We start from the raw sequence: 19,015 nt of genomic DNA on the forward strand, positions 1-19,015 counted from the left end.
AGTCTGAGTTGAAGGAATTATATTCATAAAATACGTTTTTTATTTCCCTCATTTAATTGATTACCCACACACATATATACAGGGAACTCACGCCCCTCCCCTCCTCGTCCCCCCCCCCCCACCCCCATGCTCCATGCCGCTCACTCACTCGGAACAACTCACGCCCCTCCCCTCCTCGCCTCCCCCCCACCACTCCCCCCCCCCCCCCCCATGGTCCATGCCGCTCACTCACTCGGAACAACTCACGGCCCTCCTTACACCGTTCACTCACTCGGAACATCGCACAGCCTTCTTTATACTGTTAATGCACACGGAAAATCACATTGTTCACACACCACTCACTCGCACAATTCACTCCACAGTTTTCCCTGCTCACTCCCTCATACCACGATATTTTGGTAAGAACAGAATAGATCACCAAATTTGGACCACGTCCAGACAGCTATTTTCATTTGTAAATGAGAAACTGCATAAAAACATTTTATTCACTCAATTTTTGGGCCGGTCAAGATCTGGGGTCGGAACAAATGCCCTATTTGCCCCCGTTATAATCCGCCATTGAGTCAGACAAGCCTGGTGTTGGCTTAGCGTTTAGGGTGCCGGCTTGGGATCCCAGGATCCTGAGTTTGAATCCCGGTCGATCGTTCAATTAATGCCAGGGGGGTTGACTCAGCCTGTCATCCTTCCGAGGTCGGCAAATTGAGTACCAGCTCTGGTAATTGGGGCACTGCATCAGTGGCACTGACGCGCTTCCAGAAAAATGATGCAATCAGCAGCCACAAGCTGCATACGAAATAACAACAACATTGACTCAGACCATAGCCTTTTCAAATAGATCAAACATGTTTGGAAATCAGCAGTTATTTGCATCGCTGATGCATGCCATTCATGCATGTGCAGACTGGGAAACTGCCATTATTTACAGTCTGTTGTGGATTTCAAGGTAACTGCAGTATGTGTAATTTACGAAGGAAAAGGGCCCAGAATAAACAGAAATATAACCCCACCCCACCAAAAAAAATTGGACCGCAGGTCCTGAAGCTCAGCTGGATCAGGAGCAACAGTCACTCAAACCCCCCACAGAGCTCCTTACACCCTGATGTTTTAATGCCGTGAACACACTTTGGTACATCATGGGCGATGAAGGTTGTGATCAAGTTTCATTGGAATTGTTTGTATAGTTTCGGAGAAGAGAGCAAATACCTATCTTGGGGTGGGCAAAAACACCCCTGTAGTTCCCCTTGATGAGCGCAGATTTTTATGCGGTCAATACACTTTCATGAGGCATCAGAAATGAAGCTTGTGGCCAAGTGAGGGGTGGAAAGGGGACTTGAGGGGGGGCACATCCCGATCTCCCGATGGACCGAGGACCGGCTGAGGATGTTGGACGAGTTACTGACGAAGAAGAAGAATGGCGTCGTGTGCTCTGAGAAAGCGTTGAGTTTAAATGAACAGTTTCGTGTCTATTTGCACTCCATGTTTGATGAAAGTTTATTGAAAATAAAGGATTCGTCACAGACTGACAGGTTCTGCTGCGACAAGTATTTTCACTGAATGGGATATTAAAAGCAGAGCAGAATCCACAGGCGGGAATCCGCTCCTGTTTACCTCAATCCAAATCGATGTTCTGCGAACATTAATTATTATTATTATTACTACTAGCCGAAACCCGTGGAACATCCACGGAAGGGAGGATGTGGTGTATGGATAGAGTGTACCAATATGGATGGCATAGGGGATTTGCTTGTCCGAGTAATAGACGGGTCAATATACAACCAGAACAGCCGTACCCCAAAAAAATTGCAAATTTTAGTTTTATTGCATTTCCTTATATTTTAAGACTTACTTAGGAACATATCAAAAGTTGGACAGAAATGGACCATGGGAAAGTAAAAATTTTTGACATGATAAAAATGTCACAAAACCATCCAAGCAGTCATCCAAGCAGTGCGTCCAAGGGCTGTAATTGCACCATTGCAGCTTGGTCTTGCAGTGCAAATGCATCACTTGTATAGGTCTCGTTTCTTGATAGATAGTCTATCAACCTTTGGCTTTTCCTCATCTTACTCCGAAGTGCAACGGTTTGAAGTAAATGCAGCCTCTTCTCTTGCTCCGGATGTGTTTGGAGGTGACACCGACATTCTTGATACATCCTTGTTATTTGCTGGAGACAATGTGGACCACAACATCATAACGTTGGATGGAAAAGGTACCTTTCATGGGATGGGCATGATAGCAGCTATTACACCAGGGCGTCAATCTAGCCACATCATATCTAGAAAGAAAATGTCTGACAGGAAGCTCGTCGAACTGACGAAGATCAATATAATAGATTACCGCTATGCAGAGCACGTCAACCGCAACCTCAAATTTCAGCCCCTCCCTTTGTTATCAATTTGTGATCGCCCAATTGACATATTATGGGAGATGTCATTTTGCTTCGAAAAGAGTGCACCAAATTGGCAAGGCATGATGCACTTTCTGCATGAGGAGTGTGATCACCCAGGGAAAGCCTCAATACAGTTTCTCCCAATGATTGATATGAACCCAGGTGACAAAACCTGCATCTTGTCAACTCTTGATTACCTGAGCAAACTTGCATCAAAACACAACATGCCAGCAATCATCACATTTGACCAACCGCTGTTTTGGAAGGCCTCTGAGATAGTGAATGCTCTTCCTGCTGATAACCCAATCCATAATGCAGTGCTACTGCTTGGGAGCTTCCACACATTAATGAATTTGTTGGGTGCCATTGGAAGTTTGATGGATGGAAGTGGACTGAAAGAGATCCTGGAAACAGTGTAGGGTCAAAATGCTGTTGTGCACATGCTGAGTGGGAAGGCGGTGCAACGTGCTTTTCGTGGCCATTTGCTTGTGGATCAGTGTCTTACACGTCAGGTTGTTGGCAAGATTGTGGAAGTTGACCCTGGGTTTCAAGAACAAGTGGCAGAACTGGAGCGACTGTACATTTCCCTGGAGACTGTCGAAAGTGACACTATAGAGTCTGTGTTGCAATCAGAGTGCATTCATTTCATTGACAATAGATTGAATCAGGAAAGGAATAAACTTGCAAAGGACTCGAAAACCAGTGCACTTTGGATCAACTACCAGCGTATGTTGGGAATTGCAAGGGCACTTGTGGCAGCTGATCGGACGGGGTCCTGGGAGATGCATCTCCAAGCCATATCAGCTTGCTTGCCGATATTTGCAGCTGCTGGCCATCCCAATTACCTGAAGTCAGCTCGACTCTATCTCGAGAAGATGCTTGCGTTAGAGGATGACAACCCTGAGGTTCATCAGAAGTTCCAATCTGGTTATCATGTAATCCGGCGCAGTGACCAATACTGGGCTGGCCTAGGCTCTGATCTTGTGATAGAACAGACATTAATGCGCTCACTGAAAAGCCAAGGGGGGCTGACTCGAGGAAGTGGGATGTCAGAGCACCAGAGAGCAGTTTGGACTCTGTCTTCAACCATATCGTCCTCCTACAACCTTGCTATGCAAGAACTGACCTCGAGTAGCTACTCAACAAGTGAACAACATAAGGAGTTGACAACATCCAGGGTGAGTCGAGATGAAGCTGATCGTGACAAAGTTGCCGAAAAACTGGACAGCTTCACACCATTTTCTGATGACAAGTCATTGCGCAATATCATCACAGGGGTTACTGCAAATGAGGATGTCAATGTTCATGACCTATTCAAAGTAGGTAGTGACATTGTCAAGAAGATGGATGATCACCCAGCTTACTCCTATTCACACAAAAGGAGTTCTAAAGCCAAGACACTTGCATTCAGCAGGGCAGTCAAAGTTGCTGAGGACCGCACAATAGATCCAGCGTTACTATTCCAGAGGTTCTTAGTGGTGTCACAGACGGGAGATCTCCAGATAGGTGAAGTGATGAAATATGAACTCTGCCCATACCCAATGTCTCTTTTTGAGGCAAAAAACATCCTGCGCCAGCCAGATAAACCACAGTTGGCGGAGGCAATAAGGAATTATGCTACAACCAAATCTGACAATGCTGTCAACCAGACAGTTCCAGGAACAGATCACTATGTTCTTGACGGGGGATCACTTATTCACCGCTTAAAGTGGACAGAGGGATTCACCTACAGTTCCATTGCAGATGAATATGCCTCATTTACAGTACGACACTATGGCAAAGCTACTGTTGTGTTTGATGGTTATGAGGCTGGGCCAAGCACAAAGGACTGTTCTCATCAACGTCGGAATAGAAACAAGAATGCCACCAAGGTTAACATTACGGAGTCAACAAAATTTGTTGGGAAAAAGGAGGACTTTCTGTCGAATGAGTCAAACAAGCAGGCAATGATACTGTTGATTATAGAGGTGTTGCACAAGGAAGGCTGTGAGGTGATCCAAGCAGAGGGAGATGCTGATGTTGAGATTGCAAAAGCGGCCGTCGCAAATGCGGCTTCCAGATCTACAACCCTCATTGGAGAAGATAAAGATCTCCTTCTCCTCCTGCTCTTCTATATGGTGGAGACAAACTGCATTGAACTCTATTTCCGTTCTGACAAGGCAAAATCAAATGTCTACAATATCAAAGTCCTTCAGCAGATACTTGGAAATGCAGCCTGCAGAGATATATTGTTCCTTCATGCATTAACTGGCTGTGACGCAACGTCTCGTGTCTTTGGGATTGGAAAGAAGTCAGGGTTTCAAAGAATCATCAAGAAAGAAAAGGAACTGATAGACAGCTCAAAGGTGTTCTGTAAACCACAGCAGAGTCAGGATGTTATTGAAACTGCAGGCTGCAGAGCAATGGTGGCATTGTTTAAAGCAAATCAGAACGACTCATTGGCATCGATCAGATACAACATTCTCTGCAAAAAGGTTGCAAGGGCTAAGGCATTTGTCACTCCTGAAAGACTGCCACCCACATCCGCTGCCTGCAAGATTCATTCTCTGCGGACCTATTACCAGGTAATGGAATGGATGGGCCTTTGTTGTGGAATGGAGCCAACAGAGTGGGGATGGAAGGTAGAAGGAGGAAAACTTGTTCCAGTGATGACAGACAAAAGCCCTGCTCCAGACATACTACTTCAGATGATTCACTGCAACTGTTCAGGGGGGTGCAAAACACTAAGGTGTTCATGTAGGAAGCATGGATTAGAGTGCACCAGTGCATGTGGACATTGCCAGGACAGCAACTGTGACAATATGAGTGTTGAACCAGACATAGAGGAGGAGGAGGAGGACGATGAAACTGGAATCTAAGACTAGAAGGCATATGGTACTTCCACATGTGTCAAAATTGTCCAATTTTTTATATGTTGCTTTCCATGTCATAGACTGGCAGAAACAATCAAAGAACATATATTTGTGCAAATATTTACTTTAAATTGCGAATGGTCTCAGGATTAGCACTGCATAAACTACCAGCAACGATCATAATACAAATATTGGTGCAAAATTAACTTTAAATTGTTAGTGGTCTGATGATTATCAGTCAATTTTTTTACGTTTTATCTGCCGGCAGCCATCTTGTTTTCTGACGTCACTGAGGGACTTTCCCATGCGTCAAAATTGTCCAACTTTTAATATGTTGTCTTCCACTTCATAAACTACTAGAAATAAACATAAAACAAAAATTTGCAATTTTTTTGGGGTCAGGCAGTATATTGACCCGTCTATAAGAGTTAGGAAGAAAGATGAGAATGAAGAGTGCGTATATGAACAACGTATTTATTGCAATCGACTTAAATGACAACGCTACGATATACTTTTGAAAAATGAATGGATTCGTAATAGGAATCGGCATAGCACCACTCTGGCCATTTTTTATGAGACTATATGGTGTGGGTTGGATTTGTGTGAACAAAATCAAGAAAAAGGCGACACTTTGTAGAATCCTTTGTAGAATCCAACTTACACTGTGTATAAAGTGTCACCTCCTGACTTTGTATTTTATATTGTTAGAGACAAAACAAACACTAAATAACATAGCCACATACCAAAAACGTGTATTTTCAATTTTCACTTGTGCAAAAATGCTACTCACAATTACATCGCCTGTGCGTCGGCCTGTGATTGAGCCAGAGAGTTGGCCTGTGAGTCAACTTCCTTTCCAATGTCTGCAAGAATTGAAATACTGATTGTGAATGTGTAAAATTATATGAAAGAAGAACATGCATATCAATAGACGATGCCATTGAAAAGGAGAGCAGCTGTCAATAGAAAAGGCTGTCTGACTTATCAATTTGACATTATTGCACAGGAAATGACAAACAAAGAAACAGTTCATTTCCATCGGGTAATATTACGATGAGAGATCAGCCGATACCTTTATTATGTCCATCAGCATCCATGGCACTTAGGAAAAAAAAAAACGTGGCATCAGCCAGCCGCAGCCAACTATCACGTACCGTCTCGAAGTCAATGCCATCCTTTTATCTCTTCGTATACACCTCACTGATTTCTACCTTATCGTGAACAGGGTAAAGCCTACTTTGATAATCATGAACGGTGGCAGATGCAGGAGCGAAACGTAAGCGTAGGCCTCCGCCCTACCTATCCAGTTGTTGTTTCCGTTGTGTAAGGGGGGAAAAAAACAAACATTTTGGTCTCAGACCTTTGAGAGTACGTCGTTCCGTGAACTTTTTGAACGGGCCTCGTATGCCATGCTTCGTCAACGTTGGGTTGTTTTAAAATGATTTGAAGGATTAACTTAAGCACCGTGAATAGAGCAGCTACTGATGGGCTGCTGATCGGTTTCACTTCGTTGTTATATATGGAAGAAATTATGGTAAACCCACCTGATGAGGTTAGCGTGCACCGCCATCGATGACACCGGCACAAATGGCGGAACAGATGGATTCTTCTTCATCGCATTGCATCGCATTCTCTTCCTGTGAAACTGTTTCATAGAACTGTGTCGTTTATGTACATTTTTATTTTATTACATTCACGTAGTTTCACATTCTTGACTTCGTGGAGCTTCAATCTTTTGTGGTTCAAAAAAATAAAATAAATATGGATTCTTCTTCATCGCATCGCATTCTCTTCCTGTGAAACTGTTTCTCCATTTAACGTTTCCAAAATCAAAACTTCAAAAACTTCTTCACTTCGATTCGAAAAAACTTCAAAGTTCAAAAAACGTTCCCAAAACGTCACTCCATTTAACTTTATTAAAATGACGATAAAGTCCATTTGACCATCGCCTTCGCCCAGCAGACGCCAATACGATGGTGTCGTAAGATGGCGTCGTATCGGCCGATAATCGGATGCTTTTGGGTCCCAAAGTCGGCGAATTCAGATTTTTCGAGTATGGCTGTACGTGATAAACAAAGAGCGCGGTTCGTAGATGGAAAATGCATTAGTGCCGTGGGCATGGGGTCACTGGGTGCGGCGTAAAAGGGATAACAAAGTCGAGTCCTTACGGTATTATTATATAGATTACGCACGTTAAAATCACCTTATTTAAATTTCACGATGTGCAAGATAAACATTTCACAATTTACCTGGTAATTCTGATCACCCTGGGTCCTGGGACCAGTTTGTGCCCCAAGTCTTTCACGAACTAGGTGGTCATGACTGATGTTCGACTGAAGCTGGTAGAAACTTGGAAATTGATCTGGATCTCAGGGATAGGTCTCCTCACCTTCACAATGGACTCTTTAACATCCACCAACGAGGACGAGCAAACGGGATACCTAAGGGACGGCGGAACATTGGTGCAGGCCCTCCCCATTTATTTATGTTTTCGTGGAGCCCGCCATGTTATTTAAGCGGTGCCGAGCACTCCGTTCCGTTGCATGGGCGGTTTTAAATTTCAAATAAATGTTGTTTGAGCGGTTTTAAATTTCAAATAAATGTTGTTTGAGCGTTAGTTGCCGCTTGGTAACTGAACACACCTGCTCAGGTGTGCATGCTGTGGTGTTCTTGTGTGGATGTTTCCGAATTCCGACAACGTTCTTCAGGAAACATCATCTCAAGGAATGTCGAGTGAAGGAAATGAAACTGAAGATAATCTCCAGAGGTGAGCGCCTTGTATAAGTCCCGACTTCCCCGTTAAGTTTGACGTAAACGGCAAGAGTGACGTCATGCATTGCATTGGCAACAGGGTCGCAACAAAACTGTTACAGTTATCTGTTATTGTGACGTCACGTCGCTTAGGCAATCTGAGCAAACGGTGAGAAGACGTTTGATTTCGAGGAGAGTTAAGAAACATTCTTAATAGATCGAAATGTTTTTGACGGAGATCCTGAAAAGGCTCGAACGGGAGAGGATGGTGAGTTCCACATCGACATCAAATACTGTGCAGACCAAAGAGCTGCTGAATGTTCCATGTGCGGTTGTTTCTTCATTTAGTATGAATGGTCGATCACAGTATGTCAGCATCACGTGCCGTTATCCCGGTCAGAATCCGACACTTTTGTTGTGGGGACGTGTGACGCATTCGCAGCCCTGTGTGCGTGCCTTGCGCATGCGTGTCCGGGTCTCTTCACACAGAACACGTTCGGCATTCATTGCAAAGCACTCAGTGCATCTCTTCCGAAGTATGTTCCACAAGAACACCCTCAGCTTTATTTATTCGACCGAGCGAGGCTGTTTATTCCAGCTCCGTGAAACACCTGCGACCCATGCCAACAGAAAACAGACTTTGTGGAACACCGGTCGCATTTTACATCCAATCATGTAACTTCCTTCTTTTTTCTTTTCTTTTTTTTGCATACAAGATCGAGGCTCGTGTAAGAGCTAACATCAATCACAAAAAAAAACGGACACACAAAACAAAAAGGGAGCGGGAGACAAGATGGGTAGAGAGAGGGAAGCACACAAGTACAACAGCGGAGAGCAGGGACATTGGGAGATCTGTGGGAGGGAGAGTGCTTGCTCCCTGAAGCCTTCAATAATTCAAAAGAACCATGGGAACGTTCAATAATTCTCCCTGAGTAGGCGCTCCTACGTTGAAGCTTTCGTGTCGATTGCTCAAGCGGTTACGGAGACAACGAACGTACAAGACAAGAACCAGAAAATCATTTCGTCCTTGTCGCACAGCAAATCTCTCCGACAAATTTCGTTTGATTCTGTCCATAACTTTTTGAAATAACGTGATATATATCATTTTTGGCCCGATCTCTCAATGGTGAAGAATCGCTTTAAAATCTTGTCGGATCCGAATCCGGATTCAAATCTTCACCAAAATCTAATAATTTCGTACTTGTCACACACACAACCTGTCCAACAAATTTCATGTGAATCAGTCCATAACTTTTTGAGGTACACTATTCACAGACAGACATGGATGAAAACATAATCTCCCTCCCATAACATCCAGAGGAAAAAAGGTCAAAAAGTGAGGGCCAAAGCCGGCAATCCACAACATAGTCAAGGATGGTCGTGGACGCCTAATACTGGTTTATTACACTGCAATTGCTGCCACTATGGAGTGCTCTGTCGGAATCGGAATGAATCTTGAGCCTTTAACCTTGAATTATCCTGATTCCAGCCCTCAACGTTCTTGTTTCAGGGAACCCTGAGTCATCCATCCCTCCTGGGCAAGAAACCTGCAAATAACGGTAAATGTGTTCCTGCTCTGAATACAATTTTCTCTTTCACCTTGAGTCATGTCAAAGGCAAAGGTCATTCCTCTCTGGGGTACATCGATTACAGTAGATCAATGGTCAGGCCTCAAGAACATTGGGTGTGTGTTCATTTACCAAGTTTATTGTGGAGAGATCGCGAAGAGGTTTAAGCATTTGAGCATGCACTCCATTCAAAACCGTTAAGGAACGGCTGGCTAGGCAAGCGCTAGCGAGCTGCTTGGTAAAGGAGCACACCTCCAACTCTTGTGGGGTCTATAGATTACAGTAGATCTTCGCTCAGTTCTGGAAGTAAAACTTTACTTATGGATGTCTGGATTCCTCCAAATTTCTTTGTTTAATGTTGTAAACAGCATAAGCGACTGTTTAGAAAGCTAATCATGTGTGTTTGTGGTTTGTAATATTTTACAAGCCCGGCTTCGCCGCTGTTCGACTTGCAGACTGCGATGCAATTACAATCGTTGATGTTTAAAGTTTCTGTCACATCTGAGTTTAAAGACTGTTGGTTTTCATTGTTTTATCCTCTCCGATAATACGTGCAGATCCTGTTTATAGCTTCAGTCAGCTAAGACCATGCAGTTTTGGTATACCGTCCACCAATCCATGAACGAGCAATTTTTGCAGAGCAGCTGAGGCCATCTATTTTCCACATCCGTGTGGAGTGGGGCGAGAATTATAAGGTAACAATAAATAGGAGATGCACTGTTCATAAGGGAACATAAGGTAGGGGAGAGTGTGGAGGAGAAGGGTATCTTCTCTGATATGCAGCACGTTGCTGCGGGTTACATCATTCCTGTAGGTTGGGACAGGCATTTGTAATTTGTTCAGGGTGCCGATGATAACGCAAACCTACTCTTCATTGTAAGACACCGTGGGATATTTGCTCAGCATGGCTTTTATATTTACAGCGTGGCTCTTAGATGTTCTGATGTACATCAAAGATATTGCAAACAATGTGGTTCAAAAGTTAACTTCCTGATCTTTTCCTCCAACCTATCCCAAAGCGATGAAATGGTACCAGTGGCGGCGTCAGGAAAACGAGGTGAGATGTCCATCCGAACGACTCTGCCATAATTATCCCGTCCTCCAGGTAGCGGGAGATGGGTTTTGCGTGTGTGTGCAGGTTTGCTTGTGCCTCCTGGTTATGACTTTTTTGAAACCATAAGTTGAGCTTTTGTCATCAAATTTTCATAAAGCCTTTATTGTGAGATTATGGACAACACTCATTAAAAATAGGACCACGGGTCCTGAAACTCACATACATCAGCAGCAACTGTCAATGACGTCAAGTTTTGCTGCGGCTGCAATGCACTCTGCAGGTAAGGGCAGGTATTCTTTGCGTTTTAGGCCTGATTTCAACCAGTTAATGAGCGCAGAAGTTGATGCCGTCAATGCACCTTCGTTAAGCATCAGATATGAAGCATGTTGCCATGTATCTTCAAAATCATATGTTTGGTTCAACCGAAAATGACTGAAGTGTTTACAGACTCGCTGACTTTGGCTTTCACTCACTCTCTGGCTGACTGACTTACCAATGGACACTGGTCAATCACATAAGCTCACCGGACTGAAGTCCAGGTGAGCTAATTTTGTTGCAGTTTTATTCCGTGGCATGAAGTGAAAGGTGGGGTTAAGCAATTTGGTCAGTTTGTCTGTCTGTCCACAACGTCAGTTTATGATCGAGGAACAAGTCAATCCCAATCGAACGTTATGTTTTGAACACGAGTTGCAACATGAATCAGAGACTGAACATGTAATTTAACAGTACTTTGGCCCCGAATTTGTCTTGATCGCTCATGTGCTGAGTGGAGTGAGATCATATTGTCACTCTGCCTGTCTGGCAGTCAAATAAAATTGAAAACAATTTAATCATCAAACTTACTGTTTTTGAGGATGTCAGAAAGGACACAAACAAGCACAAATAACTAATTAACGAAGAACATAACTAATATAATATAATAACTAATATATAATATAATAACTAATGATCATAATATTACTAATAATAACATATAATATAATAACTAATATAACTAATAACAAATAACTAACGTGTGAACTAAGGTAGTGTGAAAGATGCTGCATCAACGGTGGTAAACTTTCAAAAAAATTCTACAACTTTTAAAATCGTTTTTATCTTTTTAAAAACTTTTACTTTGTTTCAATTAAAAATATATACTTGAACACTGGAGAACACAAATCGCCCTTTTGGCCACTTTCAAAAACCTTTCCTTTAGCATGAATTGGACAAAATATTACAGCATTTTACATCATCTTCACCAATCCAATTTACCGTTTGCAGCCCATGTCCATGTCCATTTTTCTCAAGAAAGCATGGCGAAAGTATTGTTGCGGTTTTGAGTTTTGGTAACAGTCAGTATAATAAAGGTTAAATTTCCCTCTCATAGTTAGTCACACAAACAACATGTAGCCTCGCGATAGTATAGTTATCTCTTAGTATTTGTGAGCTTAGTCCTTTTCCTATGTTAGTTCTGCGTTGAGTAGAGTAAGGAGAATAGGTCCTACTCCTACTTCCATTGCCTGATCCCGCCTCCCTGGCCTCACGCCTCTTTGTGCGGCCTTCGATTCTTTTGGCGCGAATTAACATGAGGCAGGCCTAGGGGGGTCGGGGCGGGACCGAATGAGGGCGGCAGAAGAGCTGACGGTAAGCGCGAGCCGCCAATCAGGGCTCAGAGGGTGTGGCGGCAGCACTGCGTCACAGGGCGTGGTTGGAAGGTTCGAGAAGGTTCGGGAAGGTTCGGGACGTGTCAATATAAGCGGTTGCGCAAAGCTCCCAAGAGGACTGATGAGGAGGACTCGCGAGCACCTGCATTGAAGAGAGCAGTAAGAGGACTGGGTTGGCATTGAGTGGAGAAAGACGCACATGAACCAGGATACACGCTCACATGAAAGCAACGCTCTGTTGAGCTTGAAGCTGAGCCACGTACAGTGCATTGAGTTACGCGAGTGATAATGTGCTGTGTAACCGCCAGCCGCGCTGAGAGACGCGTATTTTCCTTCCTACCTCATCGGCTGCCTTTTGTTCGGGAGACGCTCTACGAGGATCCTTCCATCGCTTGCGTGCCTTCTTCGCGGGACGTGCTGGGACCGTGGAGAGCCGGACATGGCTGTTCCTGGACGACTAAGTCGGCGTGTTTGGCTGGAACATCAAACTGCCTGCAATTCCCTGTGTGGGTGTGATGGGCCCGAGTCTGGGGGTTCGAGGATAAGACTGATTAAGTGCTTCTCTGTGTCTCTGCATACCGATCATTGTACATACGTGTGGGAATAATAATTAAACCTGTGTTCTTCCTTCCATTCGATCGTTCTTGTGATTTCCTCATTGGCTAAGCGTGGTACGAGTAGAACCGCTTTAATCGGGGTCCAAAATGTAACGGTAAATGCACGGACCACGTGGTACTCAATCCGCTCATTGTACCAAAATCACAGGTGGCACGTGCGAGGCTTGCTTCCCCGCTTCCGTGGCAGTGCAGGGATTTAGGTACGAGCGAGACTTGGTCCCAAAACCCTACCTTGCGTTCGCCCGGAAGAGGCATTTCAAGTCTCTCGGTTCCGCCAAGCCCAGAAAGAACAAGGGGCTTAATCCCCCCTCGGTAAGGGTAAGAAGGGCGGCGGAGAACCGTAACAGTATTCTATGAACTCTCCAGTTGTTTTTTAAGCTGTTACCAAGAAGGGTGTGCAATGTCGTAATTTGTGTGCGTGTCTCTGCAGTTGGTGCACAGCCCACCACCATTGGAAACAAATGCATCCTGTCTGCTGAGTACCCCAGCTCAACCAGGTATCGTATCGGGTTATTTGCATTCAGAAAAAAGGAAAAAAACAGCCATCAGGTTGTACTTTGAGTCATTTATTCCTTTAAAATAATCTCAAACTCTTTTGAAGTTTTCTTTTGCAGGCCTAAAATTTCTCTGTTTTCTCATTTCAACGCTTTCTCAAGATCGTATTGAAAATATGTTGATGAGGAAACATTGGATCCAAAGACGAATACATTTTTTAAGAGAATGTGTCTCTGGTCGCTGTGCAATTTCCCGTCGATGACATAGTTTTCTCCATTTTTGTTCAACCCCGTCCCAAAGACTGCAACATCGGTGACATGAACCACTCCAATCTGGCAAAATCCAACTTGAAACTCAAAGCAGCAGCCCTGATTCACGACAGTTCAGCTGGAGGTACTGTTCATTTCTGACACCCACTCGTACACTCTCTATTGGTTTTTATTCTTTGTTACGTGCATTACTTTTTTTCTTCTTTTTTTTGTTTACAAGATTGTATTGAAAATATGTTGATGGATGAGGAAACATTGGCTCCAAAGGCGAACACATTTTTTAAGAGAATGTGTCTCTGGTCGCTGTGCAATTTCCCGTCGATGACATAGTTTTCTCCATTTTTGTTCAACCCCGTCCCAAAGACTGCAACATCGGTGTTATAAACCACTCCACTCCGGCAAAATCCAACTTTACACTCAAACCGGCAGCCCTGATCCACAACTGTTCCTCTGGAGGTACCGTTCATTTCTTACACCCACTTGTACACTCTCTATTGGTTTCTATTCTTTCTTTCGTGAATGACATTATCACAATTTTTATTGTTAATTTATCTAAGGCTTACATGGAGGAGTTCGTATTACACATATTTCACTGGTGTGCACACTCATTTTAAGCTGTCTAGCCTGGGTTTGAATTTTTTTCTTTCTTGGTATACAAGATTGAGGCTCGTGTAAGAGCTAACATTAATGACAAAAAAAAACAAACGGACACATACAGTCACTTGAAAAATTAAGTACACCCCATGTACAGTTTTGGCTTTTTCAACATATTTCAACACACTGCTATTTGATCTTCATTTCAACAATATTGATAGATAAAGGTGATATAATATAACAAATATCATGAAACATTTCCATTTTGTCGTCCATTGTATAATTTAAATAAACATAAATGCAAATTTCGCATGTGGAAAAAGTAAGTACACCCTTGGCTCTATAGGTGGTATTGCCCCCTTTGGCAGAAACAACCTCAAGTAGGCGTTTCTTATAACTGTCTACCAGTCTCTGACATCGACTCGGATAAATTTTTGCCCACTCCTCCATGCACAATTCTTTCAGCTGTGCGATGTTTGAGGGGTTTCTTGCATGCACAGCTCGTTTCAAATCCCCCCACAACATATCGATGGGATTTAGATCCGGGCTTTGACTTGGCCATTCCAGAACCCTCCATTTCTTTCTTTTCAGCCATTCCTTGGTGGATTTACTGGTATGCTTAGGGTCATTGTCATGTTGCAAGGTCCACCTTTGGTTGAGCTTCAACTCTCCAACAGATGGCCTCACATTATCCTCAGGCACCCTCTGGTACAATGAAGAATTCATAGTGGATTCTATTATGGTGAGCTGCCCAGGCCCTGATGCAGCAAAGCTGCTCCAAACCATAATATTTCCACCACCATGCTTTACAGTTGGTATCAGGTTCTTGTGGTCAAATGCTGTCTTTGGTTTTCGCCAAACATGTCTTCTGGTACTGTGGCCAAATAGCTCTACCTTTGACTCATCTGTCCAGAGCACATTGTTCCAGAAGTGCTGGTCTTTGCCTAGGTGTTCATTGGCAAACTTTAGTCTTGCCCTGATGTTCTTTCTGGACAGCAAAGGTTTCCTCCTGGCACACCTCCCATGTAGATCAAATTTGTGCAGCCTCTTTCTAATGGTAGACTCGTGCACTTTGACATCAACAGTGGCAAGAGCTACCTGTAGGTCCCGTGATGACATTCTGGGGGTTCTTAGAGACTTCTTTCAGCATCTTGCGGTCTGCTCTCGGGCTGAATTTGCTGGGGCGGCCTGGCCTGAACAAGTTGGCAGTTGTTTGGAATCTTCTCCACTTGTCGATGATCTTCCGGACAGTCGAACGATTGATTTCAAATTGTTTGGAGATCTTTTTAAATCCCTTCCCAGACTCGTAGGAATATATAACCTTCTTTCTGAAGGCCTCAGAGAGCTCTTTTGATCTAGGCATGGTGATGCCGCACACTTCAACAACAAAGAGCAAACCAAACTAAATGTCTGAGGTTTAAATAAGACAGGTTCCTCCAAGATCCTCTCTAACGATGTTCTAATCATTTGCACCTGAGCTGGTGCACCTGATTCTAATTTTAGGTATTTGAAGTCGTGATAAATGTAGGGGTGTACTTACTTTTTCCACATGCGAAATTTGCATTCATGTTTATTTAAATCATACAATGGACTACAAAATGTAAATGTTTCATGATATTTGTTATATTATATCACCTTTATCTATCAATATTGTAGAAATGAAGATCAAATAGCTGTATGTTGAAATGTGTTGAAAAAGTCAAAACTTTACATGGGGTCTACTTACTTTTTTATGTGACTGTAAGACGAAATAAAGGGAGTGGGAGACAAGATGGGGAAAGACGGGGAAGCACACAAGTACAACATTTGAGAGCAGGGACATCGGGAGATCTGTGGGAGGGAGAGGGCTTGGAGAGAGGAGGCATGGGAAGGGGGTGGAGTGTGAAACACACATGGACAGAGCTCGGACTTGCAGGAAAGAAGTTTGTATTTCATTAAAGTGGATCTGGGGTGAATTAACTGGGGTAGAAAAGATCAAGGTTTTGGATGGGGGAAGATAAGAGATGGTGGTGAACAGCTGTTTTGAAGACCTGGAGGGAGGAGTGGGATTGAAGAGAGTGAGAGAGTTTGTTCCAGAGGTGGGAGAAAAGAGCAATGAAAGAGTGAAGTTGAGCAGAGAGTCTTGATTTTGGCAGTTTCACCAGAAGAGGGTTGCTGGCAGATCTTGTGCGACCTGGAGGAGTATTTTGGGGGACAGAGCACAGACAGGGCTGGGGTGGGGGGGGGGGGGGGGCTCGGCCAGATAGGAGTCGGTAGAAGACAGAAAGACCACCAATTTCGACCCAGCTATGAAATGGCATTTTGGCGTTTCATGGGCAGGACGATACATCAATGTGTGTGCCGGCCCTTGGATGGACATTGAACTGGCATCACATCTGCCACCATTTATTGGTTGACATTGAAGATCCCGCAGTGTCCTTCGCGAAGAGTAGGCGAGCTATTGCACCCTCAGGCAATGATGCTGCCCTGCAGCCTTGGGTTGCATACAAACGAAGATCACTGGGAGGATGGAGAGATCGGTGTTTTTGCCTTGGATGACATTACAGGGGTGAGTGTGAAAAATAAAAAATGCATTTGGGATTTGGCCCCCCGCTCAAAGGATCACGAGCGATGTTCTTGGATGGGAACACCACACACATCGGTTTATCTGGATTATTTTGAACATTATGCTATTCGGCAAGTCACAATGTGTGCTGAAAGGGTTGTCTGCTTTTTGAGTTGTTCCACTCATACATACATAATTAGATCACATGACTGTGTGTAGATGACCTCATAAGGGACATTTGCACAATTCTTTACAGAATATTTCACCTTTAAAACACTGGAATGCAGATAAATGTTTTTTTTCTTAAAGCAAAACATTGTCTGATTTTTGCATTACAAATGTGTTGTTTAGTCATGCGGTGCATGCCCGTCTGCTAGACAAGATATAGCTGGCTGTTGCTCTTCTTTTAAGTGGTTATTTTACCTCAACTCACCCCTGCAAACAGGTGGTCGTCATCCGATGAGAGCAAATAAAAACATCCAGCAAGATGACTCTGGGTCCATCATGCCTGTGCCACTAAAGTTGGTGGATTACTTTGTACGTACTTACATCATCTTTGCCATCCACTTTGCCTTCACTCATTACATACCTGCCTGACTCAAAGGAACCAAGCAAACCGATTACTGTGCAAACCAGACCGCTCTACGTACATACACTGCATTCTTATATTTATGATGTACATGATGGTGATTTTTTTTTACTAATCCAAACTCTGATCTCCATCCATCATTATTTCCACCATGATCCCCACAACCTCTAAAGGCACATCCATCCTCCATCTACATGCAGCGCGTATCATCTTTGACCTTTCCTAGAAGCCCATGGTATTCACTGATCCAACGCTCACGACAGCAAGTGATGCTGCCAACGTGGCTGTTTCTGTACCAACTGTGACGTCCGACCGCAGAACTACATCACATCATGTCTTTCGCCGACTTCTACTCCACTTTCCTTGCATTATTTGGTCTGTGACACTTACTAGGTTCTCCTCCTTCATCATCACACATGCCCACACGGCCACATCACCTCAACCTTTTCCTCATCCCTTCTATCATTCATTGTAAAATAGGGAAAGATGATATGATTGATGGTTGGGATTACTCAAAGATAATCACTGCTATGATTTCTGGAGGAATGTAGACTCTACACTGTTTTGATACCTCACCAAACTGGCATACAGTTCCTCTGCACTGGCAGCTGTAATCATAAGGTTATCTGCAAACAACAATTCCAATGGCAAGCCTCTTCTTGCATGTGCATACAGTACATGGATTACTTCAATAAAGAGTACAGCAGATAGATGACAAAATTGTGCCTTTGATGATAAAACCAAGCCACTTGGCATGATGTAAGGAATATTAAATATATCCCGAGGGAATATTGTTGGCTATTGGGCCATTGCACATTTGTCCTGTGGCAGCCATTGCGGTGAAACTGATTGAAACCATAAACATAATGACACAAGCAATCCTGCTTCAAACTGTATACATCACGTTCATTCGATCTGAAAAATACCAAACAAAAAAGGCATTTTACATTAGGTCATGAAACATTAGGTGATGAAACTTCTATTGACGTTGGGTCATGAAACATATATCTTGACGATCATCATGACTTCGACAAATCATTAATTGCACAAATCGATCATCCATCTTACTATAATTCACCAAATGTCCGTCCGTCTGTCTGTCTGTCCGTCCGCTCCCAGGTACCGCAAAAACGGCTGAACCGATCGCAACGATACACCTCCATGCCCGTGGGATTCCCACGTGTGACCCCACTAGTATTCATAATACAATGTCCAACACAGTACAACGTTCATGATAAGAAACAACATTGATGCACAATGTCCACCATTTGTCCATAAAAGCATCACTTTTCCATTCATAAACTCACTTCTTTGGGAGGATGCTGGTAGGCCTATCTCTCGGTTTAGCAAACAAAAGCAGTTTAAGATGAACACTCTCTAAACTACATGGTCCAATTTCCTTCAAACTCTGCAAGCACTGTCTCCACAGATGACATATTTTTCTGGTCTACCCACCGAGTTAGAGACATCACGACTTTGAGATTGTTCCACACTCGTGTACACGTGGTCACATGACGTTGTTTGCATCGACCTCACAACAGTGTGTCACAAAAAAACATTATTCCCAAATATCATCCATTTTGATTTCCTCCATGAAACATCTTCCCCCCGATGGGGAATACACCTCATCTAGTCAGCTAGTTACC

The 19,015-nt window shown here is 43.6% G+C and overlaps 1 protein-coding gene across 3 annotated transcripts in view; it reads left to right on the forward strand.

Annotated features, from left to right (window-relative positions):
• The window catches only part of LOC144893227 (uncharacterized), a 279,241-nt gene that overhangs the window by 164,611 nt on the left and 95,615 nt on the right, over positions 1-19,015 (forward strand). For all 3 annotated transcript variants that reach the window (XM_078782977.1, XM_078782975.1, XM_078782976.1), the window contains exons 2-6: positions 13,308-13,374; positions 13,673-13,765; positions 14,005-14,097; positions 17,226-17,317; positions 17,543-17,744. The gene's annotated coding sequence lies outside the window, so the exon portion shown is untranslated. The remainder of the gene's footprint in view (positions 1-13,307; positions 13,375-13,672; positions 13,766-14,004; positions 14,098-17,225; positions 17,318-17,542; positions 17,745-19,015) is intronic.

Source organism: Myxine glutinosa, chromosome 8, assembly GCF_964187855.1.
Source record: "Myxine glutinosa chromosome 8, kmMyxGlut1.1, whole genome shotgun sequence".
Taxonomy (NCBI): Eukaryota; Metazoa; Chordata; class Myxini; order Myxiniformes; family Myxinidae; genus Myxine; species Myxine glutinosa.